Source organism: Excalfactoria chinensis, chromosome 4, assembly GCF_039878825.1.
Source record: "Excalfactoria chinensis isolate bCotChi1 chromosome 4, bCotChi1.hap2, whole genome shotgun sequence".
NCBI lineage: Eukaryota > Metazoa > Chordata > Aves > Galliformes > Phasianidae > Excalfactoria > Excalfactoria chinensis.
In genome coordinates, this window is record NC_092828.1 from 32,826,724 (window position 1) to 32,853,256 (window position 26,533).

Consider the following 26,533-nt stretch of genomic DNA (forward strand, 5'->3'; position numbering starts at 1 on the left):
ATGTGTGAGATTAGCTTGTTGTTTAGCTGGACAGTCTCTGAAGAGGTGACTCACTGGGAAAAAAGATATTCAACTACTGATCAGTAGAATTACATTTGGCCCTAAGTGCTTTATAATTTGATTTGTTTTGGTTCCTAGTCCTTGTCATACATTGGATATTCCTATGGGAAGGCTTCACTTACTGCAGCTTTGCCAGAGCCAGCGAAAGTTTAGCCTACTAAACCTGAAATGAATGGTGCATCTTGTATTGTTGTTTCATGTTTAATTTCATGAGGAGTTGAATTTATAGTTATCAGAGGGTGGATCTTGATTTCAAATCTTGCTTGGCAGCAACCTGTCGGGTAGACTTCTATCTGTTGTCTTGCACTGAGGAAAGATGGCAGTATATTGCTGAGGTAGTGGTTTCAGATATCTGCATCTGTGTCCCAAACATTCCAGTATGCATCCTTCTCACCTCTAGATTTGCTCTGGTGTGTTATCAAATGTTGATATCATCCATTATTGACCACGTACAGCTTTTCTGGAATCATGGTTGACTTTCATGTGCCACTCCTGAGGTAGAAGTATCAGATGTTTAACTTGCTTGATATCCTGATACTGTATACATCAATCTCCAAACCACTGAGGTTCAGACTAAGTTTAACTAAGAATTCAGCTGTAATAAAACAGGGAAAACTTTCATACATACCACTTCCAAGAATTCAGCAGCAATGTTTTCGTATCATCACACTGCTACAGCACTGTTTATTTTAAAGATGTTGTGTGCTAGCAGTAAAGAACAGTGCTATTTGCTATTTTGCTTGAGAATTACAGAAGTTGAGCTAGTTGGACCAGTTACTCATTTAAAAATAAATAAAAATGCTAGCGATTAACAAGTTCTGTGATGGCAGCATTTGAATGACTGACCTTCCTCACAGAGGCAGAAACCATCAACATGCTTGGCTGAGTGATCCTTAAAAACAAACCTAGCTGTGTCAGCTGTTCAGCATCGTGTTTTGAGCCACTGTCCTCGTCTATTTATTCTGTTTACCACATAGATTAGGGTAATGTTAGTGGTAGCTTATGTAAATGCATCCAGAGGACAAACTAACTGAAGATGCTTACAGTAATCACATAGTTTTCTTGGAAGTGACTGTCTGGCTATTTTTGATAGGCTGGCTTTTAAACAGTTTATCTGATAAATAAAAACAGTTAGTGAAAAATGCACTTTGTGTGGGCTCTACCTCTGTACTTTTTCCTTTTTTTTTAGTCAGAATAAGAGCAGAGAATCTGATCAAAGCAAATTCACCTTGAAATACTAAGTGTAAAACTTCTGAAAGGGAATGATTAGCTGTTAGTGAGGGTTGCTGAGAGTTGTTCAGCAAAAGCAATGGAAAAGAATAGAGCAAACCTCTAACTCTTGACCTAAGTCTGACAGGAATCTATATGGGAACAAGGGTCCCTAGATACGCTTGCTGTGGGAAGTGGTTTTCTTGGAGTTCTCACTCTGTTACACACATAAGGATTCATTTCAGACAGTGGTTTTTGTTTGTTTTCTACATATGTACTCTCTTGTATTGTACAACTTGTGTTGTAGCCTAAATATAATTCAGGCAGCTTCTACTGAAGTCTGGCGGATGCAAGACTATATATTTCTTCTACTTGATTCCTAGGGAGGATTTTGGGAAATAAATGGCACAGTGAATAAATAATTCCTTCAGCTACTGTTCCAGGGTGCAACTGGTTAAGATTTGACTTGGTTGTTCAGCCTTTGAGATGCGAATTTGCAGTGAGTTCTGACCCTTGCAGATTCTGGAATGAAGTGTAGGTGTGGGTTCAGTGGGAGACATTTGATTCTAATTTTGTCCTACTGTACTTCCTAATTACAAATAGAGATAGTTCAGGAGAAAGTCAGAGCAGGAATTATGAGGAAGTCATGCATTTCTAGCCCTTATTTATTTCCTTAATATAAATAGCATGTGTTTGGTCATTGCATAATGCAGATTTCCTGGCTTGAAATACAAAAACAAAAATAATTTAGATGTGTGAAATGGTTGCATATCCCTGGGGAAAGGCTTTCTGTATCAGCAAAGCTGGTTCTGTTTAGTACTAGTTCTTCTTCCCAGGCTGCTATGTTGCCCTGCCACCAGCTTTGTGCATGTCCATGACTTCAGTTACAATGCTTTACCTTAGAGCGTTTGTGGGAATCAGCAGCAACATCCATTCTCATTAGTGTGCTTGGTGCACCTTTAAGAGCCACTTGAGTGTATTTTCTCCTACAGTGCACTGCATGTATTCTCACTGCTTTATTTCAGTCCCTCCGACAAATACAGTGTGAGCAATGGAAAGGGGAAAATCTGAGATTTATTGTGGAACCCGAGTTTCTATTTTCACAGAACAGGAGCTTTCTTTTAATGGTATTCAGCAAGTTCCTTTTCTCACAGGAACTGTGCCAGAAGATGGCATTGCTGTACACAGAGCACTCATCTCCATTGAAACAAGTCATTAACAGGAGTGGAAAAACTGCATCTCAAAAGTCCATTAGGCTGACGGGAAACAAATTTGCCTTCATATCACACACAGCAAGGACAGTTCCATTAAAACATACAGCGTGCCCAGGAGTTATTCTTTTTGTTGTTGTTTAACAAGAAGCTTGTGTTTAAAAGCACAGATCAGTCTGTGTGGGCTGAGTGTGCCTATCTCAATGCTGAGAACTCTTTTTCAAATGGAAATAGAAGACATAAAATCTCCTGCTCGCAATACCTCCTGCCAGCATCTTACTCTTTGGCTTCAGTCTGCTTGGCCTCCTCAAAGCATCGTTTTCTAACCACTGCTTTATTTAATAGCTTCTGTCAATTTGGTTTTACTAAGGTGCATCTGCAAATGTGCCAAGCACTACTCCAAAGGCTTCTATTTAATCCCAGAATAGTAAGCAGCCTTTGGAGGTTGGGGAAGTTTGGGGTAAATCTGTAGTAAGCTCACAGGAACATGTTTTTCCATCTTTGTAATTCTTAGCTTATTTTGTTATTAGTGAATTCTGTTATTCCAAGGAGAGCTGTAGCTCTGCCTTCAACAGTCAGTAGAAAGAACTGAGGTGATTGCAGTTGGATTTAAGCTTTTATTGGGAAGAGTCAAAACCTCAGTGTTGCAGGGCATCTTACTGCAGGTGCGGTCTATGTGGCTCTCTGTGTTTGACTACAGTACAGTCAGCATTGGGCATGTTGTGGTTCCAGCTCCTCTGGGAATGTTAAGTTTGTTGAAACTGCTTGTTGCTATCGTGAGCTGTTGAATACCATTAGACTGGCTCACCCTGGTGACTGAACTGCACAAACCACCTCCTTCAATTATGTCCTGAACACTGAACAGAGATGCACAGAAATTAAATTAGAAGAACATAATGCTGGAAATTAACAAATACCAGAGAACTTCCTCTTGCCTTTGCTGCAAATGAAGTTAAATTCTTTTACCAGTAAAGCTTTGAGGGGGAGGAAAAGGAAAACAAATAACAGCGAACAGAAATAGAGTATGGAACAATTATTCCAAGTTACCTCCTCAGCCAGAAAAATGAGTGCCTAGCATGCCTCGCTTGCTAATTTGGCAGTGTTATGTTCCCTGATTTTCCTCCCTGCAGGACCACCAGATGCTGGAAGAGAAAGTGAAGGACACAAATGCCATTCTTTCTTTTTTTGGCTTCTCCCATTACCTGATGAAAATTGCTCTGTGGGATCTGGTTTGGAGCTAGTGATGGATAGGAAAGCAAACGGTAAGCTTAAAACTAGGAAGCCATATATATTTTCAGTGGCTAGTATCCAGATGTATAGGTGGATCTCACTTTAATCTTTGCACAGGTAGACACCCCTTTGGAAAGAATACTGATCTGCTTTTTATTTAAAACTTTCAGTTGATGTCTTTAGCAGCAGTTCTTCTTGCTGTTACCTTTGTGAAATAATAGTCATGAAAAGAAAAGAATTAACTTGAAAAAGAGAACAACAAAACAAACTTGCCTTGGAAATCCCAAGGCTCTGACCTACAGTAATTCAAAGCTGTTATGTAGACGCAGACTAATGTGCATTTGGCAAACAGTTCAGTCTGTGGCTTTGCACTGCCAGGAAGGTGAAAATTGTACTTGATTCTGTGGTTTAGGAGACCCCACAAGGGGGGAGTTCTTCTCAGAATTGGTCTTTGTTAGTTTATTTCTGAAGGAGTTAGTGATGGAGAGAAATGTTTCGCTTCAGTAGTCGATTACCATGCAGAAGACGACTCATTTTGTGTTGAAATAGTTGGAGTGTTCTCCAGCAGGACAATACTGCTCCTCATCCTGCCAAGCAGAATTTGTTCCTAGGCTGAGCTTCTGGTCATCATCCTGAAAAGCACGGCGTCTGTATTGAGCTCAATGATGTGTTGAGTTGTGCCTATGGAAAGGTGACTGAGGGAGACTGGGCTGCTCAAGTGGCACATTGAAGTGTGGGAGATCAGCTCTTGTCAGTGAAATAATTCCTTTTGCTCTGCATGGGTGATGGGTCTCCTCACTAAGCTGCCTTTACATCCAGCAGCCCACTAGAAAGCACTGAAACAGTGTTGCTTCCCCTGTCCTTTCCTGGTGAATGTACGTGTATTTACTTACATGGCTTTGCTGGGTCTGCTCCAGCTTTTGTTTTACACTCAGGATTCACTCTCGTCGAGCTCCGGAAGGAGTCGGATATGAAAGGGGTGCAACATTAATGCTGGACTCTTTATATACTCAGAGCTAAAAGCATTATTGATTTCATTTGCTATGAATGAAACAATTTAGATTTATCTAGAAAATGAGGGAAGGAGGAATGGGGGGGGGAAAAACCAAATGAATGTTTCATGCCATGCATTACAATGCAGTGATTTCCTAGCTTACTGTATGTCTGCCTCCCTTCATATTCTGCTTGTTGCATGTGTTATGCTGCAGGATTCAAGTACCCCATCTCACTGAGCTGCACAAAGGGTGGTGCTGCTTCCCTGTGTCTTGGAGTGGAGTTATAAGTCACTTTGTCAGTGGTGTGCAAACACAATACAGCCTGGGGGGAGTAGTATAGGAATAATGTGTGCATTTAAAAAGTATAAATTCTAGCATCAATCTTCACCTTACTTACAGTTTAGGTAGGAGGGGTACTTAGCACTGTTAAAGCTTTAGCAGAACCTATTCCAGGCAGCACAGACTGGGTGCTGGAAACCAGAGCTAATGTATACAGCATCACAGAAGTTTCTATTTTTGTATTTCTTCCTACTTCCAGTTCTCCTTAACACTTTCCCCAGCCTTCTGTTTCCATAGCATCTCCTTGCACATTTTCTAATATTTTTAAATATGTGGGTCAATCAGGTTGTATGTGGCTAAATCAGGACAGGTTTCAAGATCCCTGTGCCTGGACTGTTAAATTCTACATGCTAAAACCACGCTAGAGACCATTCTTTTTTCTTAATTACAGAGCTGCAGGCCTTCATCTTGAATTCTCTGGATGCACAGAGCTTTGTCACTTTGTTCTGTACTGAAGTGATTATGTGTAAGGAGAATGAGAGGAGCTATCTGTGATCTTTGAACCACATTATTTATAATGATATTTTCTGAAACAGCTCTGGAAAATAAATGCTAGTGCTTCTGACTTAGAACGTTCCTTTCTGTTTAGAAGAGACCATTACTTCACTGACCCACTTTGTTCCCCCCTGTAGCAATGTTCTGGTGATTTATTTCATGCTCAGAAAGGAGAATTGCAGCTGTGCTTGTAATGTGAGCGATCAGATGGTGTGACAAATTTATTTGAAAAAGTCCCACTGACTTCTGTATGTGTGCTTATGAGAACATGGCGCGCTGTTACACTGCTAGGAGAACAGCCATTGACTTGGATGCAATAGTTAGGTCTTGAACAGGAGCTGACCTAAATCCTTGTGATCAAATTGGCTACTGATTTCATGCATTAAACTTATTCTTTAAGGTTCTTACTGAAGTTACGGGCCCCTCACTGCAAGAAAGACATTGAGGCCCTGGAACGCGTTCAGAGGAGGGCTACGAAGCTGGTGAGGGGTCTGGAGCACAGGCCTTATGAGGAGCGGCTGAGGGAACTGGGATTGTTCAGCCTGGAGAAGAGGAGGCTCAGGGGAGACCTTATTGCTCTCTATAACTTCCTGAAGGGAGGTTGTGGTGAGCTGGGGGTTGGCCTTTTCTCTCGTGTAGACAGTGATAGAACTAGAGGGAATGGTTTCAAGCTGCGACAGGGAAGGTTCAGGCTGGACATTAGGAAGTATTTCTTCTCAGAAAGGGTAGTCAGGCATTGGAATGCACTGCCCAGGGAGGTGGTAGAGTCACCGACCATGGGAGTGTTCAAGAAACGTTTGGATGTTGCATTGAGGAATATGGTTTAGCTGGGAAGTATTGGTGATGGTTGGACTAGATGATCTTCTAGGTCTTTTCCAACCTGAAAAATTCTGTGTGTGATTCTGTGTGTGAAGTTCATTTGAGAAAACAAAGTAGTAGGTAGCAAGACACAAGTCATTAAAAGGGCCCTACTGATGCTTCCAGTTTCACCTCCCTCTTTTGTGGTTATTGCCCCTATTCCCAAAGTAAAAGAAATGTAGCTTAGGTTAATACTGTTGTGTCCCGTGGTCTTTGCAGTCTGAGAGTCTATTATGAGAACATGTGAAGATATTGGATGTGAGCTGTGTTGCTCCTGGAGCAGGTTGGACTCTCTGCATTTCCAGTGGGACAACCTGCTGTGTGGGGAAGGTGCCTTAGTCTGGGGTTGGACTGGGTGATCTCCAGAGCTCCCTTCCAACCCTTGAGATTGTGTGGTGGTGGCACCAGTCAGCCTCAGGAGATGCGGAGTTACCGCACAGGGGGATATAGGGGGGATGGGTTGATGGCTGGACTAGGTGATCTTAGATGTCTTTTCCAATCTTAATGATTCTGTGCAACTGCCAACCATACCCCACTGTGGTTTCTGTTCTGCCCGTCGTTCTCCCTGCCATTCCTGCTTGAATCTAATGAATTAGATTCTTTTCTAATAATGTCTTCTGCTCCTCCGCCGTCATTATTTGGCAGAGCTGTAGGCACAGACGTGTTGTAATGCGGCAGCGAAGCCAGCTCGGGCTTCTTTTGAGCAGAACGAGCACCGTTTGCCAGCCGGCCTGCCGCTCCGCAGAGGGCTGTGTCTCAGCTCTCTGCCCGCTCCCAGCTCCGGCACCGTAACTGGCGCTGCCGTGGCTCTCCACCCCAACCTCAAAGGCGAAGCTCTCGAACGCAGCTCGACAGGGCGGGGGGCAGCCCGACGGGGCCGCTCCGCCCGCACCCACACGCCGCCTCTCCGAGCCCGGCGTGGGAGCGGCGGTGCGGGGCTGCGGCTCAGATCTTCCGCACGGTGCCGCCCCGGGGCAGGGAGGCAGGGCGGGCTGCGGAGGCCGGTCTGACCCACCGCGTCCTGCGGCACTCGGCATCGCCGCCTGTAGCCGGGGAGCCTTCCACGGAGGCGCTGCTGCCGAGAAACACGAACGCGTAAGTTGGCCGGGGTCTCTTTCCTCCTGCGGTGCTTGTAAGGGGTGGGCGTGAGCGCTTAATTTTATTTATTTTTCCCAGTGGTTATTTCTCGGTAGCAACCCCGCAGCTTATTCTATGTAAGAAGCCATTGAAATAAATAGCGGGGAGGGATAATGAGAACGCTCCAGTAGAAACGGGAAGCCTGGCTGCTGGCAGGTAGATACACTAGGGTGCGGGTTAGCGGCTCGTTACCCGCTGGGGCTGCTGCACGGTGGGAGATCCCCGTGACACCCTGGGGACAGCCGGCACAGGTGCTCCCACTGCACCTCTGGAGGGACAGGGTGGCTGCAGCATGGGGCTCTGCTGTGCCACTTGTGTTGTGCTGCGAGGGGGAGGTGGTCGTGTGTTGAAGGTGTGGAGTGTGATCTGTCAATAACTCCTGCATCTTCTGTAAAGAGCTGTCAAAATTGTTCCTTTTTTTCCCCACCTCGGCTTGTTGTGATGGAGGAGATATACTGGATTTCTGATTCATCTGTTTCAGTGAACAAAGGCTGGAGAGAAGGAAGATGTTCTCAGTCCCTAAGGCTTCTTCCCCCCACAGAGACAAGAGTGTGAAGTCCCTTGTGTTCCACTCGTTTTCCCATACCATGCAGCACCTGCCAGTGCTTCTGATAGTAAATGACAGAGCGCTGTCCATGTGAAGACCTCACTGAGCCATGTGTGGGTGTAGGGCTTCGTTGGCAGTGAGATGGGGATCCTGACTGCGCAAAACCTGGGGATGGAGTGCTGGGTGCAGCTACTGGGTGTGTCAGCTGCTGCAAATATGGGTGGTAATGGCCCTTGCTTCTTGCTCCCTGCTTGTAATAAGGAGGAAAGAAGGAACTGTTGGTGATGTACATCCATAATTTCTTAGTCCCAGTTATGTCCAGCAAAGCTAGCTGCATTTTTTTCTTTTTCTTCTTTACTTTGTAGTCCCTTGTTGAAGAGGGAAAATGCACTCAGAGCGTGCTTAAACTGTATGTGAATTTATATGGGATCCTGTCTTTGAAATACTCCTGTTGCTCTTCGCTTCTCTCATTTTTCTAGGGCTGCAAAATGGGTTCTGCCTCTGGTGTGAGGAGATGTTACTGTAATCAGAGCAGGGAGCTATTGATAAGGTGTCTGTAAGTCTGTGCTTGCTTAGAAATTGCTGCTTCTTTTGGAAGCGCTTGCTCAAAGAGTTGGTCAATATAGAAAAGCAGATAAAAGGAGAAAGCAAGCTCTCTCGCTAATCTGTAACCTTTGCAGATTTGCTTTATGCATAATTCTCATTTTTGCTTTCATGTATTTCCAGTAGGCCAGAGCCAAACAAAGTCTGGTGCCTGTTGATGAAAACCCAGTGCTAGCTAGGTTGGTATTGGTATCCCTGGGCCTGATCTGAAGCCTGCTAGTGTCAATAAAAGGTGTCGCTCTGACCTGGATGAATCTTGGATTACATCCCTTTCTGCCATCTGTGCAATTAGCAACTGTGGGTTCCAGCAGTGTCTTGGTACGGATCCCTGAACTTGTTCCTAAGTATTTAAAACAAACAAGTTATCTCACCTTTCTCTTGTTTCACTCCGTGGATACAAAATATACTTTTACCATAGATCTCTCTCTTGGTTTTTGTCAGATGATCTCATTAGCGCTCAGTGGACTGCATACCCTGGCAATTCAGTGGTCTGCGTACAATCCCTGACTTGTCTCTTCTGTCTGCCACAGTGATAGGGTCAATAAATCACTGCTTCCAATACAACCTGGGTGTTCTGGGTGTACTTAGACCTTTCCTTGGCCTGCTACATCTGTAGCTTTAAAGAACTAAAAAAGCCTTTCATTGTTACTATTGAATGGGTTTCTGTCTTGGAGTGATTTAGTCCTGTACTTCCATGGCATGGGGGACTCCATAACAAGTGCAAGCTTGGCAAAGGGCTGGATTCTCCATGATCTTTGTCATGCTCTCTAGCAGCTCAGGTTAAAGGTGGCTTTGCTGTAACCCATGGTTATAGCTGCAAGACTGGAACTCCAATAATCCCCTCCAGATTCAGTGGGAGCACACCCAACTTTTAATCTTTGAATCACTTTTGGTGAAGGTGTTGAATGTACATCATGAGATGCTCTGTTCTTAGAAAAGAAAAATGTAGCTGATTGAGCAGAGTGCCCTAAAGGACTAAAAACCAAGTTCAGCTTTCTGCGCTTCTTGTTAATGGCTGTCCTTAGTCTTGTGCTGTGAACTGCTCTGTAAGCTCAGCGTTTGGGTCTCTTTAATTGGTATAATTTGGCCACAAAGCATAAGCAGATATCACGTAGTATACAAAGCAGCAGATTTAAGTTAATGCTGATGTGTTTACAGACTGAGCCAAAAGCTTTTTGGGGCTATTATAATGTGCTGGGCATCCAGCCCATTTATCCAAGTGTCTGAAGGAGACAAGTTATGGATTGATGCATTGTACAGATAGGCTCATCTGAAAGGCCGATTCTGCAATTTGTTGCCATCGGTAATTTAGTTGTATTAAGCATGGCTGAGGATGGACAGCAGTTTGGCTGGGGCACTGAAGTGGGATTTGGGATCCCATGAGCTATTTCCTGCACCACTGCAGATTTCCTGTGTGACCATGAGATGTTTCAGTAAAAAATGCTGCTTTTTCCACAGGATGCTGTGAAGAGTGTGTATGGTCCCCTTGTAAGTTACACACATAACATAAAAGAAAACATTCTTGAGAAACTGATGCTACAACCCTATCCTCCAAATGTGTTTCTTGCTGCAATATACTTACTGCTGAGCATGCATGGCTTAAGGTCCTAGCTATATAATTTTGGCAATAAACCTGCACTATTGCTTTGGGGGCAACTGTGAGAAGGGCCTCATTATTAATCTCAAATGACCAGCTTGTATTCAGAGACTATTCCAGCTGTTAAACATGGCATTGAGTTTTGTTGTGTCTTAGCAATGACAAGATAATGCAACACTGATAGGGACTTATGTATGTAATTCCTGGGCATTAGGAATAATAACGCGCAAACTTCTACTCCTGTGACTGCTGCTGTTGTAATCTAAAATTATTTGGATGTGCGAGTGTTGAGAGTAGCTCATTGGGAGGGCTCAACAAAATGGAAAGTGTTGGATTATCTTCAACTGGATAAAACCTGTTTTTCTAAGTGAATATGCATACACAAAGTTGTATTTTAAGCTTAATAGCGTGAACCCTTAACAGTGTGAATTTATTATTATGAAAGAAGAATAGGAAGTTATATCATTTTTTGAAGCACAGTGCCTTCACGTGATTAGCTGTGCCAGTTTAGATTTGCAGAAGAACTCCTGTTCTGCTTGCTGAGATAACCTTTTGCTTTCCAGTGACCCCCTGATTTCTGTTCTCCATCATATCTTCAACCTTTGTAGTGAAACCAGGAACTTGTTGCTTGACTGCCTTCCCGTGTTGTTTCACTGTCCTTCCTAGGTTACGTTTCAGAGACATTCTGTAGAATCATAGAATGGCCTGGGTTGAAAAGGACCACAATGATCACCCAGTTTCAAACTCCCTGCTATGTGCAAGGACACCAACCACCAGACCAGGCTGCTTAGAGCCACATCCAGCCTGGCCTTGAATGCCTCCAGTGGTGGGGCATCCACAGCCTCCTTGGGCAACCTGTTCCAGTGCACCACCACCGTCTGTGTGAAAAACTTCCTCCTAATATCAAACCTAAACTTCCCCTGTCTCAGTTTAAAACCATTCCCCCTTGTCCTATCACTATCCACCACTGTAAAAAGTCATTCTCTCTCCTGTTTACATGCTCCCTTCAAGTACTGGAAGGCCACAATGAGGTCTCCCTGGAGCCTCCTCTTCTCCAAGCTAAACAAGCTCAGTTCCCTCAACCTTTCCTTGTATCTGGCTGGAGAGTTGCTCCAGCCCTCTGACCATCTTAGTGGTCCTTAGCACGTCCTTCCTGTACTGGGGGCCCCAGGCATTTAAATCATTTGCTTTGGATTAGGGTTCAGAAGTCTCTCCTAATTAAGCTAGTGGCTTGAAAATGCTTTTCGTATTGTTTCCGAAGCATCGTTTGAACTCATTTTGAAATGTCTTTATCCTTTCCTACTCTTTTTCATGACCAAGGCTTTCACTCTATGCTTGTTCCTAGCTTTACAGTGTGGCTTGGACAGAAGCCGCAAATAACTCTTAAAAATAATGTACTTATCGACCTATATATACATTTGTGCATGTAAAAATAGAAATCTTGACTCAGCAGGTCCTAGCTCACTCTGAAGGTTCATTTTGGAAACTGAGGGAGGAAGAACTCATTGAAACAAGCAAAGTATCTTTTTATATATATAAAAACATATATACAGAAACTTGGTAAACCTGGCTTATGGTGAAGGCTGCTTTTCTGAACAAATGGAAGAAGTCTTTTTACTGAAAACAAAGAATGCTCCCTTAAGCCATTTTTAGATCAGTGTTACCCTGGTTCAGCACAATGTTAAAAACTTTGAGCCTTGAGCTCTTCAGGGACATTTATTCTGTGGCATGTCACAGCTTCCAGGTGGTGGTAGTCCCATAGTCTGATTCAAGCTCTTGAGCTTCAGTGATGGCTATATTTTGTACTGACATAAGAAGTATCTTCACTAAATATTTTTTCATTTACTTTTTGAAGTTCTGTAGGTAAAGCCTAATGTTGTTTCTTGTTTGTTTTCATGGAAAAGGCATGGGGGAGTGGCAAGATGCAGCTTGAAATGAATCAGTTATGGTTTACAATTGTATTTGACCTTGAGGGAAACTCTAAAATTAGTTGCCAAGGGGGGAGTTACTTATTGTGCTGTTTACAGAAAACCTAGCTTTCATGATGTTTTCAATATTAAATGGGAATATCCTATTTATAAGAGATCCTGTTTCTATTTATTTCTTGTACAGAGAGTTGAAGAGTACTAGCAATAAGGATTTATCCATTTTTAATAGTATGAATTGATTCAAATGTTGGTTTGTGGAAAGGGAGTCATCAATGGTATGATTAGAGCCAAAGTAAACATATGGCATTACGAGCATTTCTCATTTTTCAGTCTTTTAAAGAGTGGAAGTGACCTAAAATCTTAAATGCTGTCAGTTACAGAGAGCTGGCTTACACATCTGTGCTCCAACCTGCAGAACAGCTTCAATTTGTTACATCCCACATTTTGCTTTGTGATCCTCAATCTGAGCAGAAGCGATCCTACAGTCTGTTCTGTAGCTACTTATGAAGATGAGGTAGAACACAGAGGTGTGGTACTGAGCTTGGCAGCCAGCTGCTGCCTCATGTCCATAGCAGGTCTCCTCTGCTGGGTGCTGTGCCTGGCACCTGGGGGAAGTCAGAGAGCTGTGGGAGGCTGTCAGCAGCTGTGTTTCACTCATCTGGTTATGCTGCATGCCCAGAGAAGAGGATTTGGGTTAGAATACTATCTGCTGTGCCCCTCATCTTGTTTAGGCATACAGCTCAGGTTCAGAGGGGCGGCTGAAATATTTATAAATATAATTAAATCCACGAATCCAAGTGCTTGCTGTGTTTGTTAGGCTGTTGTTCCAGAAAGTCTGTCTTCAGTGGTTTCCTCCTTTATCCATCCCTTGTGCCAAGTGCTTGCCACTCCCAGAGCACTTTGGGGTTCCTATAGCTGACGCAGTAGGTTCTTTGCTGTGCTTAGGTTTTGAAGATGAAGCATTCCAGCTCTGTCTCTTTTATTGGAAAATAGATTTGAAGTGATTGACTGAAAGGTATACATCTATGCAACAAACTTATCGTGTACTTCAGGACAAATTATTGGCTTTTCTTTTGAAAGAGAGAAACAGAATGCTTTTTCCCTTTTGGGGACAGGCAGTGAGTAATGTTCAGCAGTTAAGGCTGTATAATATCAGGTAATACTGTATAAGCACTTAAAAGAAAAAGGTTTCTATTTCGGGTCACTGAAACAACTCACTGATGAAGAGCCGCAGCTACTGGAATGGAGAATGGCAGTGCAGGAGATGTCTCCTTCTCTTCCATTGGATGCTAAAATCTCATCTCTTTTCCTGTGATTTCTATGCAACTGTGTGCCTTGTGGAGGGAGTGTCATGATAGATCTCCTCTTAAATAGATCCCCTCTTAAATTAGGCCCAAACATCTCAGCTTTCAGTTGTACGTAATGCACTGTGCATACTCCACGTATCTGGGAGTGTCCAGTAGTGAAGTTACTTAATGTAAGAATGACTTCAAAGATCTCTGTCCTGTCTCTTGCCTTTATTTCCTTTCTTGCTCTTGACTTCTGCATTCTCCCCACAATATATCTTAAAAAAAAGAGAGTGGACTTTGGGTAGCACGTGGGTGGTTTTGAGTCCGTTTGATTTCACAAATCTAATGATTCTTACCATCGCTTACACTTTGCTTACCAAAGTGTGTGACATTTGCTTTGTACTTAATTGCTACATGTTTTCTGCCTTTATGTGATTCAAGATTAGTTTCTTTTAAACCAATTGGAATGTGAGCAACTTGCCTACTTTAAGAGAAGTTTAAGGAATGTTTACAGCTACTGCTTTCTTACAAGCTACTTCTTGGCATAGGAACCACTGAAGTCTGGAGTACAAAATGCAACACAAAGCTTTTGTCCCTTAGCAGTAATCCTAGAGAAAGTCCTGAATGAAATGATCTGACAAGACAATTTTCAAGCCAGTTGAAGGCAATCACACTCCTTCACATCTCACTGCAGTTCTACCACCTTCGCTGTGACCTGTGATACAGGTGGAATTTTTAAGAAATAGAGCTGTTTGTAAGCAAACAGCACTGGTTGTCCCAGTTGTTTGGCAGCATGGGAAAAGCCCACACCTGCTTTATCATGCTGCCTCAGCCATTTATGGAGCCAGCTTCCTTCAGCAGCTTCTAAAGCTGCAACAGAGAAGATCTTAAAGGGAATGGAAAGAAATAGGAGGTGAGGGGAATGGGATGAGAAAGTCTGGGGGAAAAAAAAAAAAGTTACTATCTGAACATATTAGTCCAGAGCACACAGCTGAGAAATCTGCCTTTCAGGTGGCTCTGTCTGCATTTGAGATCTTCCGTTTTACAGATGAAAGATGGTATGTAGAAAGGGAAACAAGTAATTAACTTAGAGCAAAAGCAGAAGCGAGACAGTTGTTAAAATGTACTGTCCTCATATACTTTTAGCACTGTTTTGCAGATGTAAGCGTACTGTATGGGGAGGTTTATTTGTCTGTAAGAAATAATAATAATAGCAACTGGAATGCCTTTAAAAACTTCTGCTTTTAGAAGTCTTTCCATGTCACATCAGAGACCATGCTCGGTTCATCGTTCTAAACTGACAATTCTTAAACTGGGAGAATGAGTTCTAATATTTGTGAAACTTGCATCAGATTTTTTAATTAGTTTGATGAAAAACAGAAAAAAAATGTGGACCTTTGTTATTAACCCCTTGTTATCTGTAACATTGCATCAGGACAGTTACTAGGTCAAGATGTGGGGAACCCAGTGCCGCTTCTTGCAGGTAGAAGGGGAACTCCCTTTGGGCCAATGGCTCGTTCACAGCAGACCAATGTGAAAATATTGAAGAGACAGCATCCTTCCATCTCTCCTGGATGGGACTGTGTTCTCTGGTGTTGCTTTAGAACATAACTTGTCTGAATTTACAAGTTCTTGAAGCATTTTGAGTTAAGTTGTGGACTCCTGCTATTAAAACTATTAAGGACTGTGTTTCTGATGTATCCTTAAGAGAAAAATGCAGTATATCTTGTACTTTAATTTTTGTAGAATACTGCTTAATTAAAACTGTACAACCAGAAGTAGTAGCGTAGAATAGCATGCTTCTTGATGAGAGAATGCTTACTAAGAAGAGACTAAAGATTTCAGCTGCTTCTGCACAAAATGAGGACAGCAGGAAAGGACTGAGTGACACACTGAGGTGACAATAAGATGACATCCTTGGGTTGTAATATTGATGTTCTGGTTTGCCTGTGGTGCAGCTGGGGCCAGACAAGTGGCACTGTACTACCAGAAGCGCTGTGGGTGTTCTTGCAGGGTGGAAGGAAGGTGTGCAGATACCATAGCTATGGAGTCGTGTGGGTGCAGACATCTGATTTCCACATTTTTCTAAGTTAACATTAAAAAATACTGAATTTTAGGTATCTGTTCAGGGTAAATTAAATGACATGGCAGTTCTAAAGTGGTTCTGACATTGCTTCCAAAATTCAGTTTCTTGAGTTTGAAGCCATGTGAATTTATAAATGTTGCTGATCTACTGGCTATGTAAATAAGGAACCATGTGAGCACCATTGCGGGCCTGGGCTCAGAAACCAATCTGCCAGGGTAGTGAGGCTCCAAACACTCACATGCTGTGTCTAGACTTTATAATGCTTTCTGCAAGTCCTTTTGGGGGAACTGCTTTGGGTGTTATCACTGCCTCATCATTGTTGAAGAAGATTTGCATCCATGTGAAATGTACATCAAGCTTTTCAAAGGCAGGTGTCCATAAGAATGAGTTGAGTGTCTAAAAAGCAACATGTTCATCAGGTCAACTAATTGTTGTGACCTCTAGATTAGAGACTACATTAGGGCTAGATGGATGCTTGTGCCTGTAGTAGGTAAAGTTGGATAAAATGTATAGCTTTTTTTTCCTAACTTTATTAAATGCTGCCCTGTCTCTTGGAGGTAAGGATTGTCTTCTGAGTGATCCAAATATCCCCCATGTCTCACAGGCTTGTGCAGAACTCAGAGGGTGCACTATACCTTTCAAGAGGCTCTGTAATTAGCAGGGAAAAAAAAACAAATAGGAAATTTCTTTAGCACAGTTGGAGTGAATGTTGAAACATTTCATGCAGGGCTGAATTCCAATTTGTTAACGTACTGTAGGCAGCTTTCAATATAGTAATGCCAAAAATGAGGCTGCTTTGTGCCAAAGCAGCAGCTATACCAGCACTCTACATGACATCCAGTCTTCTTTCTCTGACCTATGGCAGCCAGTTAATTAAAACTTGGAGATTTAAGCTGTCACTTTAAAATGGTGTAAGAGAATTTGAATGCATAAAGGCAATATTGTCAGTGTCCCCACTTTTGCTAACACAAAACATTTGGTTTCCTGTGCTCTGTGATGCATGTGGAAAACTCTGAATTTTCACATAGAATGTTGTATGCCTTGTTTTCTAGATTGTGTCCCACGAGATATTTCAGGGAAGCTGTTTGTAGTCCTTTTTTCAGATTCTCTCCCCCACTCCTTCTTTCAAGTTTAATTATCATCTGCTTAGATCTTTTGGAATGACTTTGATATCCAAAAGGGTAGAAAGAGGATTTTGTTTCTTTTTTGTTTTTAAAAAAAGATTATCTTGTTGGCCAGGCTGTGCAAGAAGACGAAGGCCATTTCCTTCTGCCTTTTAGTGTGGTGTGTATATGTTGTGCTTTTTGTTTTGCAGTTTGTGTTGAGTTGGTTGTATAGAGTTGTGGTCTATGGTGAATTAGCTAGGAGAGCTACAACATCTCTTGTTATGTCTTCTAAGGAATTGGAAGTCCCAGTTAGAGTATTTTTGAGGATCAGCTTGGAGATTCCATACTGATTAATGTTTTTTGTGGCTTTCTTGTTGAACGTAATCAAGCACGATGGTGCTAATTGTTCTGGATAGCGAGTTACATAGCAGTAGAGCACCTTAGTAACATTTGATATAAAGAAATGAATTTCAACTCTGTTCATATCAGCTTGTAGGTGCATCCTACTGGTCATTTATTAACTTATTTTCTGGCTTAGCTATGATGAAAACATTCTCTTGCAAGCACTTCATTCTCCTGAAATTCCCCCTCGTGTTCACTAAGATGCTCTACTGCTCCCTGCCCAAACTCCCACAGAGATAAATCTAGCTTTTGTTCTACCAGATTCTTTCAGCTTGGCACTGACAACACCAGTGCCCTCAGCTGATTAAATCTACTTCAATGCCACGCAATATGACAAATGCTTTTGGTTTTAACTGAATGGTAAAGCTCTTGCTAACAGAAGAAACAGTGTCAGCTGCCACTGTTTTGGTACCAAACATGCATTGTGCTGGAACAAGGAGACAAAAAAGGCTACAAGACTTAGAGCAGATCAAATGGAATATCTGCTTAGGGTGCATGCAGTACTATTAAGGCTTCAGTGTGTTTTTATCATGACTTGTTTAACAACAGAAACATCTGTTGGCAGTTCTCAGTGTGGAAAGAAAGCATCCTTTGTTCTCAATAAGTCCTATAAATGACAAGTTTACATGATGCTACGTAACTTCCAAGATGGGAAGTTTTGAAACAAATCTTAATTTCTTTTGCTCCCAACTACAGCTTCTGATGCTTTTCGAGGGGACAAAAAACTAAAGAAAAAAAGAGCTGCACTGCGTTGCTCAGGAGAAAGCTGTTTACTGCCAAGTTGTGGCCCTGCTTTAGGAAGGTGGGACCAATGAAATACAGTTAAAAAGGATAAGTGGGCATTTGCAGCGGGGCTGGTTGAGGAGTTTCTTGTGAAGAAATGTGTGTTTTTAGGATAATTGGGATTATCTGATCACGTTTTATTTTTTTCCTAACACAAACTTCTTAATTCCCAAATGTGGCTGCTGTACAGTCAGACACTATTGCAGATATCTAAGGTTCAGCTGCAGTAGTTGACAAACTTGCCAGTTTTGGCTACGTTTTCAAATGTAAGATTTTGAAGAACGCCTATGTCTGCTCCAGAACACTGGACCAAATATTTCCAGCTTCTCTGTTCCTATTTTCAGTCTCTCTTCTCTTCCTCCTTCAGAAGAAAGTTTGTTTGCTCCAGGATGTGGGATAAATTGAGGTATTTCTGAGTTGCGTTTCTGTGTGTTTTCCATTCTATTCCTGTTTTTCCACACAGATCAGCTTTGAAAAGGAGCTCATAATAGTGTTATCTTTTTTTTTAAATAACTCATGTAAGAACCTTTTGAATTAGCGCTTGTTTTGAACTCTTTCTATCCAGAATATTACAGGCCAGCTTCAGAGCTGTGCCAAATTTATGGTGAATCGCAAACCAGATGAGATCCACTTGGGCATCTTATCCTTTATATGGAAAATCCCACATGAGGTATGGTATATTCTGATTTTTCCTTCTGGGACTGTTCTCAGAGGTCATTTGTTTGTGAATTAGAATAGTCCAAATCTATCAGCTTCTAACAGAAGTTTCTGCTCCAGGACTAATTCAAACAAAAAGGGGAGATAAAGGAGATGGTGTTATTGCCACTCACTCATTCCTTACTTCTTGCTCCTTTTCTTCTTCCTCACCTCTGTCTCAGGGGGAGATTCCTTTCTCTTTGTGCTCAGGAATAAAAAATGAAAGAAACTGCTGCAAATCTCAATCTGATTTTTTTTGTTTCTTATTTTTCTTATTACTGAAGATCATGAGGTGGTAACGTCCTTCAGGGGCTCCTTGTTTTTCCTAACCTACATAATAAAAATAGTGGAATAAGTCATTGAAAGAAAAGTGACTGCGGTGATGGTTTAAAGGAGGAAAAAAAAAAATCTGTTTCTATGGCAGCAGCCCTTTAGATGTCTCTGGACTGTAAGGAAATATTCTGTCACTGAGCTTTTCATACTGAACAAAGAAATATTGACCTGAAAGGTCAGAAAGGACTTAATCCTCAGGCTCTGTTGTTTAGAGCTGTCCTCCTGGCTGTGTTTTCATACACACAGCTGACTAGCTGGTGAGATACCTATGCCTGTCAGCTAAAGAGTACTAAAAGTCCTATTTATCCTTAATATAGCACAATAGATGAGGTTTAGACTGGACATAAGAAGGAACTTTTTCTCTCAGAGAGTGGTCAGGCACTGGAATGGCCTGCCCATGAAGGTGGTGGAGTCGCCATCCCTGGCAGTGTTCAAGAGGTGTCTGGATAGAGAGCTAGGAGATATGGTTTAGGGGTTTTCTGTAGGTATGGTAAAGGGAAGATGGTTGGGCTAGATGATTTTGTAGGTCCTTTCCAACCTTGTGATTCTATGATTCTATGATATAACAAGGGTGCTCGTAGAGGCTATTGTTCCTTCGTCAGCTGAAGAGCTTTTAACCAGTTCATTTTACCTCCTAACTGTTCAGGGATTGGTAGAGCTACCATACAACTGCAATAAAATAACTGTTGCTCATGCCTTCTCTTTACTCTTGTGGGTGCTGCCCCCCCTGACAGTATCTGCTTATAGAGCAGGCATAAGTCTAGCAAGACTGACTAAGGAGGGGCTTATTTTTTCCAAGCTATATTTGTATTTTGCTTCCTTTTAAAAAAAATTAGATTAACATCTTAATTTTATTTAATTAAAAGACAGGCTAGCTAAATCCTCTTAGGCATGTAGCGTAGAAGATGGGAAGGAAGCCAGGCAGAAATAACTGTTAGGCTAACTTTACCATTCAAGCTGTGGCCCAGCTGTGTGTCCTTGTTATCATTTCTCAAAACACACCCAGCTGGAAACTGCTGGTTGCCCAGGGAATGTCTCAGTGAGCTGCAGTACCTGCCCTGGGCTGAGCAGCCCCCTGTGATAGTGAGGGCAAGTCCTGGGAGCTGGCAAGAAAACCTTCTGCGCTGGGTGCTAAGAGAGCCAGTGAGGTATCTTGGAGAATGTGTCCAAAATGTATCAGCATCACAAAATGAAGTACAAATAATTATGAAAGGAGTGAATCATTCCTGATGATGAGTTTTTTCCAATGTTCTCTCTGTGTTAATCTTGTTGCCCTCCTGATGGAAGCAATGGTGTGTATTTATGGACAGCAATCTAATTACTTGCTATTAATAAGCGTCTGGAGTCTCTGGTCTTACAGAGAGATGTGAGGAATAGCAGAACAATTGACTGTTCCCTCTGTTTTTTTGTTGCTGCTTCTCCCTTTATCCAGTAATACAGAATTTGACCTTTAATATCTGTTATAGTAAGGGGGAAACAACAACAACAACAAAAACGCCAACAAAACACTGTTGCACCATGCTCAAGGTTTCAGATGACTTGGAAGTGATTGTAGAGAATCCTGTATGTGTGATATTTTTCTGCTGATGAGACTGTTTAGGTGATGAAAACAGCCTTTTGCCTGCTAATGTTTCTTTCTCTAGGACAAAATTCAGTGTGTTGGAAGTCATATTATGTGGTGTCACTGCTGTGTGTGGGTGCAGCCCCAGCTTCTGTGATGGGTGCTTTGCAAAGTATAGAAAATACAGATATAGAAGATATAGATGTAGAAGATAGATATTGAGGTATTTACAAAGCAGGGTCTCCAGTCAAATCTGAAATACTTCTCAGTCAACCTTGCTTAGGGTTGGGTTCTCATACTGGCATGATGGAAGCAGAGCTATTGCTGCCTCTTTGTTTCTTCAGCTGTTCCTTTTTATTATTATTATTTCTGTAAGAGCTTAGTTATGCCTGTCATTTTAGCATACCTTGAAATGTCTGTAGGTGTACCTCTGTGTCAGCCTGGACACAGGTATCCTTAACCCAGATGCATGACCAATGTTTAACTCTTCTGGAATTCAACTGCAAGATCAAAAATGACACATGCTTTTCTTTGTCATCCCTACAGCACTTGTTCAGATTAAATTGATTAATGCGACAGCTGTCCTTTACCAAAATTAGACTTCAGGTGTGCTATAGAAGTTACTTCATCTACCCCTTTGATTTACCCTTTAGCTACTAGTTATCCCATCTGAAAGTTACTGCTTTCAGAGTTTCCCAGAGCTCTTTCCTCCCCCACTTTAACATATCAGCCCATCTTCACTAACAAAGGGTGACTTTTGTCTCTGGTAGGTAGATAAGCACAAAGCCATTTCTTTGTTGGCCAGCATTCTTAATAAGATTTTACCATGCTATTTGTTGAGTTCTCTGTGAGTACTTTCATGATGTCTCCACACTGAGCTCCATTTAGCTGTTAGTATGTCAAACAGTGTCATTTTGTTTCTTTGCACTTCACTGTCGCTGCCCTTTTCTAATCCAGATCTGGCCTGGAATTAGAATTGCTAGATTTACCTCAGTAGGCATGTTGGAGCCATACGCTAGGCTTTTGCACTTCATATATAAAAAGTATACTGGGTTACCACCTTTTCACTAACATTTCATCAGAATTTGCAAGACAATTAATATGCTGTAACAGAATTTAATTTCATTATTTCAATTTAATGGGTAGATAGCTATACAGTGGATTTAGGAGACTGAAAAAAGCTATTGAGATATCTTTGATTCTTAAGCTTAGGAGGAGGAAGAGAGTAAACTACTGTTTTGATGCACTTGCCAGCCATCTAAATAGTACTAATGACTTCTAAGAGTTGGCAGAATTGAGCTGTAGTGTTAAAACTCTAGCTAAGCATAATGGCAAAGAAATAGGAACTGTGTTGTTTAAAGGAATTCTTTTACTCTTTGCTCAGAGGAGCCTTGGGCTTTGAGAGCCTCTGTCCCCTTGAAGGAGTTGGTGCTCCCCACACTTCTCATGTCGCACTCATTGTGCAGTTGACACTGTCCTGATCTGTTGCGTCTGGGAGTCCAACTCTTTTTCTGGTCCAGGAAACCTACACAAAGGCAGTGTTTGTTCTCCTCCTCTATGACCCCTGGTGACTTGGTGCCCTGTCAGCGTGCTGAAACTCTTTCCTAAGGAAAAAAGGAGCTGGCTTTAGACCTCTTGAGGTGCAGTACACGGAGGCAGTTGGTTTGAAAATATGTAAGCAGAAAAATAGATGCATTTATTTTAATCATCAAATTAATCATTTTAGAAGAATAATATCAAGAAAACAAATTAAGGTGAGTATTCTATGTTTCTCTGGATTCAGTGTATCACACTATGTTAAAAACAGTAACCAGGTCTGGCTTTTAACCACTAAGATGTTTTTGCTCACAGTTACTTCATCTTTCAGTGTCCAGTGCAGCACTCTGCTGGTGGTGGGGAAAGCATTTCTCCATAGAGCAATGACTTTCTATTAGTTATGTGTATTCCCAAAGTTTGTCTTCCGTCATGCCTAGAAAGCTCAAAGCCCCAAAGAGGGATCAGTTGAACTGAAGCTTCAGTTTCAAAGATGAGAGCACTTCAGTGCCTTTGCTAGATAGATATGGCAAAATGGAGCCCCTCCTGTGCCCTTCTGGTTCTACTCCTTTCCTGCTGGTTCCCCTCTCATTAGCCAGTGCTGAATATTGGCTCTCCATGCAGATTTATGAATAGCAGTACATGAATATCTTTCCATGTTGAGGTGTATGTTCTCATAAAGTGTCTCTGCTCAGAGTCCTTGTCTGTAGAAACTGACCAAGAATCAGATGCTCCAGCTGGTAACCCACTAATCGGGAATCATTTCCAAAATATTTATGAACATTCACAGAGATTTATTTTCTTATACAGAAAATCTCCGTGAATCTGAAAAAACTGCAGAGAACATGTCTCTTTCACTGTTTTATAGCACACAGTCAGAACTATGGAACTCTGTTTTCTCCAGTCAGTTTTTTACCTCTTTGATGAGGTAAACACAGAAATTTTCAGACAGATGTAGCACTAAATATCATCAACTTGTTCTCTTACTGCATAGGACAACTGAAGTGAGCATTATGGTTGTGCCAGGTGTGGTGTATTTGCTACTGGAGGAGTGTGAGATCTGATCATATTTGGCTTTTCTCAGGTTACCTCCTCAATGCGGGTATCAGGGTAAACAAATGTATCAAGGGATAAAAATGAGAGAAGACAGGTAGATGTTCTCAGAAAAGAGGGAACCAAAAATAACACTGAATTTCATAAGAGATTAGTTCTGTAAACACAAGATAGGTTACAGCGAAGGCAAAAGGTTTCTAGTCTGGAAGAGTGTTTTTTAATCAAATTCAAATAGGAAAAAAAGAAAAGTTTTCACTTCCTACACAGGATGCTTTAGCAGATGCAAGAATGAGGCACGATGAGAACTGGCAAAAAACCTGAGAGTTATTTGATGGACACAGGGTGAACACAGTCAGTTATGAGGAGAGATGGCTGTAAGGCAGTAACACCGTCGTGCTTCACCAGCCTCTGCTGCCTCTTGGAATGAATGCATCCACCTCATTTTGTGGATACAAACCCTAAATGAGGGAGACTTGGTCAGTGCTTCACACTGCAAATGGGAGGGTACAAATGGAGCTAAACTATTCTTGTTTTAAGTCCTCTTCATGGTAGGAAGCTGTGTTTTTATTCCTGTAGCTATTTATTTCTGCAATTATCAGTTAATATAATTCTGGCCAGTGTTTTTGGAGGGTCATCTCTAATTTTTAGGCAGACAAGAGACTGCTTCATCCATTAGCATTAATCCTATTCACAAGAAGCTCAATGTCTAAGCTGTTATACTGACTTCCTTCCTGATTCATGATAAGTTCTGCACCCTTATCCTCCTCTAACTCAAGGAAGGTGCAGCTTAGAGTGGTGGTGAATAGAGGTGGCGTTATGACACCTGCTACTGATGTGGCTGCCACTTCTTTCTCTGTAGTAGCCACTTTTTCTTCAAAGTTAATATTAGAGAGGAAGAAAGCTGTGCTTATTGTGTGCAGTCGTATTACTAGGTCATGTGTGCAACTGAGAAGGGGGGTGTGGGAGTGTGAAGATGTGGCCAAACCTCTATACAAGTGGTGGTGTCTTAACTCACAGGTTGACCATTTCAACATTCCAACACTGCTAAATTCATGGTAAATATCTAAGGTAATGGTTTCTAATGGCTTGCTAGCTATTCTAATTTCTTCAGTGCCACACCACATCATGCATTCTCTCTCCTGAAACCAATTTATCTATACAAAGTGGAGCAGCTCCATAGAAAAAAAAACAAAACAAAACTGAGGTGCTTGTCCAAAGTAACTGTGAGCTCAAGGATCAGGATTCTCATGTCATATAACTGTATTGTAAGCTGAAATACTTGTTTTACCTGATTGAGGGCGTGATCTTCAACACTGTGCCCTCAACCTTGAGGTTACAGCCTGTTCTAATGGCTTGGTTTACCCAGGCTCAAAGAGAGATTTATGGGGGTTTGGGGAAACATGCTTCAAGACTTTTCAGACACACTTCTAATAAATCTGTGCAGAACTACACTTTGCCTCAGCACTGGCTGAGCTATTGAGAGCTAGTTGGTTCTTCTGTAGGATTCTGAATCTTTGACGGTAGGCCTATAGGTTAAGCCCATGATTGCTGGATGTTCTTAAATGAATGTTCAAGTTAGCTGCTTTCTTTGACAGGTACAGATTCAAAATGTACCTGTATCACATTTAATTGTGTGTAAGTGCTTTTCAGAACTGGGTTACTGTCACAGGTCAAGCTCTAGCCATTGCCCTCAGCTAGAAACAGTGACAACAGCAAAATACCCAAGAGATGGAAAGTAAGAGCAGCACCAGCCCTCAAGCAAATATGTCTTCAGCGTGCCCATGTCTCTGTGCTCTCTGAAAGACTGCATTCAGCACCTCTACTGCTTCTAACAGCTTACGTCTTCCTTCTGAGCTAAACAATTCCTGAATCATTACAGTCTTGAAAGCCTTAGGTTGCTAAGGTGCACAATGTAGGATGTTACATGAAAGAAATGGTGTGGGATTCATTATCGGTGTATGAGTCACCTCATTTGGAATCTGATCACTGTTTCCCGTATAAATACTTTTCACTGATAAAAGAGAAATGTACACCTCATTTGAGAGGAATGCTTGTGGTCTGCAGCTAAAATGGGCAAAGGACAGCTAGACTATGTGCATTCTTGCTGTTTGCCCATGCTGCACGAAAAGGAGTTCTTCTGTTGCTTTCAGCTCCTCTGGTACAATCCCCAGCCAACTGAATAAGTGTAGCACTAACAAAATGGCAAAGAGTGTCCTTCCTGAAAATTAACCTTTAGCTGTGGTGCTTGAACTTTAATGCTTTTTTCATCTTTGTGTGGAGACACCCTCATGACTTCTTAAACTGGAGGGGGAGCGGGGGGGGGGGGGGGGGGGGGGAGAAAGGCACTGCAAAAATAGTCCCTTGGGTTTCTCTCATCCCTGCAGATTATCTGTGGAATGGTTGGGTAGAGGAAAGATATCTGTGAAAGCACCTGTGATTTTAAAAACAAACAAAAACCTCACAAACCAGAACACTGGCACATTAAACAGCTCTAGTAGATGCCATTAATAGATTGGATAGTTGCTTGGAAGACAAAAGCTCAAAGTAATACGTTCTGAATCCAACTAAGTATATCATGTAGTTAAAGTACAGCAGCATTATATATTCTGCAATGGAGAATTATGAGTTGTAGCTGGCAGTTTCATTTCTCTTGGAAAAGACTGTGTGCTTGCATATGAACTAGAAAACCCATATTTCTCTCTTTGAAAGAGGATAGAATGAGTTCTGCCAAGGGAAACAGCCACTGTATAAGTTCAGAGGCATCACAGAGAAAGCTGACAGGAGATGGAAGCAGCAGTTGTGCAGTAGGTGTCTGAGATTGGCAGTGCTTCAAAATCCTGTCTGAAATAGTTAGCTGGAGACAGGCAGAGTCAATGTTGAGCCTGTACTCTCTGTTCAGTGTGAGCACATTATGTGGAAGAATGAACTCCATCTGACTTGTTTCAGAGAGCTTGGGTGGGCATAACTCTGGAAAGGATGGGGCATGAGTTACTGAGATTCTGAAATTTGTAATTGAATATGAAAGCTATTCAGTTGTAAAGGACTCAAATATGTTTATCATTCTGAAATTACTGTATTGGCTAACAAAACATCTGAAAAACTAATGTATGACAAAAATGATAGTATGGATGCAGTAAGAAATACTTTCTTTTCAGAATGAGTGCCTGTAGAGATGATGGCTGGAAGAACAATGGATGATGTGTAAGGAAGGGAAATTGAGATTCATTTGAAACATGCAGCTATAGATACTTGTGTAATCCATGTATGGATTATAGGGAAAAACAGATGACATTGCATGCATCTGGGAAAAGAAATGACTTGTCTGCAGGCATTTCCCACCTGGCTGCTCTGCACTGGGCACACATTCCTGGGGAGTGGGATCTCTTGAGTTCTGTGCTTGCACCTGCTTGTTTTGCAGGGATTGCTGAAAGCAAGTGCAGAGTATAATAATGTAGGAAACTGTGTTTCCGTGGAAGAGAACC

The 26,533-nt window shown here is 41.9% G+C and overlaps 2 protein-coding genes across 3 annotated transcripts in view; both read left to right on the forward strand.

Moving 5' to 3' along the window:
* The window catches only part of LARP7 (La ribonucleoprotein 7, transcriptional regulator), a 221,947-nt gene that overhangs the window by 54,475 nt on the left and 140,939 nt on the right, over window positions 1-26,533 (forward strand). The window lies entirely within an intron of this gene.
* Window positions 1-26,533, forward strand: part of ANK2 (ankyrin 2) — a 328,177-nt gene that overhangs the window by 17,291 nt on the left and 284,353 nt on the right. Inside the window, exon 1 of one of the 2 annotated variants that reach the window (XM_072335035.1) lies at window positions 7,309-7,492. The exons of the other annotated variant lie outside the window; for it this stretch is intronic. The gene's annotated coding sequence lies outside the window, so the exon portion shown is untranslated. Of the gene's footprint in view, window positions 1-7,308; window positions 7,493-26,533 lie in introns of those variants that run through there. 2 annotated transcript variants of the gene reach the window in all.